Here is a 1076-nt window from a genome sequence, read left to right as displayed (position 1 = left end):
GGAGTGCCTCCTATGCTAAAGGCAAATCCCTAGTGAACTGGAAGATAGTGTGTAAGACTAAATTGGAGAGAGGTTTAGGTATCATCAACGTATCTATCTTCAATGAGGCTCTATTATCGAAATGGATTTGGAAATTCCTTAGACAAGACTCTCTAGTAGGTCAAATGTACTCTCTTCTTCTCATAATCACCTTTGTCCTCTCACTAGTTGTACACCACCAAAGGCTAATGCATCTAGGTTGTGTCATGACACAATCATTTCTAGCCAAGCTTTTCTATCTCTAGTTCAATGGAAACTAATGGGCTATCCACTTGTTTTTGGGAGGATAAATGGACAGGTCCTAGCTCACTATCATCCTTGTTCTCATGGCTTTCAACCTAGCTCTCTCTAAAATTTCAGTATTAGATCTCAAGGCTCTATGCTTGATAACCACTAGTATTGGAGGCCTCACCTTCATAGGCCTATATCCACTAAGGGCCCGTTTGGTTGGTTTCCTAAAATCAAAGAAAAGGAAATCGGTATAAGGAAATCAATAAAATAATATTTTTATTCATTTACATCCCTAAAACTCACCCACAACATCTAATAAAATATTATTTTTATCCTCCAACTCATCTCATTTCATCTCCTTTCTTACATTTAAAAATAAACCAAACACAAGAAATGTGTCACATCATCCAACTCATCACATCTCATCTTATCTCATTTTTAAAAATCACACACATCATCCAATAATATTGTGACAACTCATCTCATCTCATTAAACCTTCCTTTCCATCCATTTCCTCAAAAAAAAAAAAGAAATTGATTTCCTTAAGTATGCGTCACATCACCTAATAATATACCTCCAACTCATCACATCTCATCTATTTTCTTATTTTAAAAAATGAACCAAACACAAACAACCTCAAAACATCATCCAATAATATATCTCCAATTCATTTCCTTATTTTTTTAACCAACCAAACAACCTCAAAACATTTTTTTTTTAAATCACTCACATCATCCAATAATAAGGTGACAACTCATCTCATCTCATCTCCTATTCTATAATTTTCTTCTTTTTTAAACCAACC

The sequence above is a fragment of the Asparagus officinalis genome, chromosome 8 (genome assembly GCF_001876935.1).
Source record: "Asparagus officinalis chromosome 8, Aspof.V1, whole genome shotgun sequence".
NCBI lineage: Eukaryota > Viridiplantae > Streptophyta > Magnoliopsida > Asparagales > Asparagaceae > Asparagus > Asparagus officinalis.
This window is presented reverse-complemented; position numbering follows the sequence as displayed.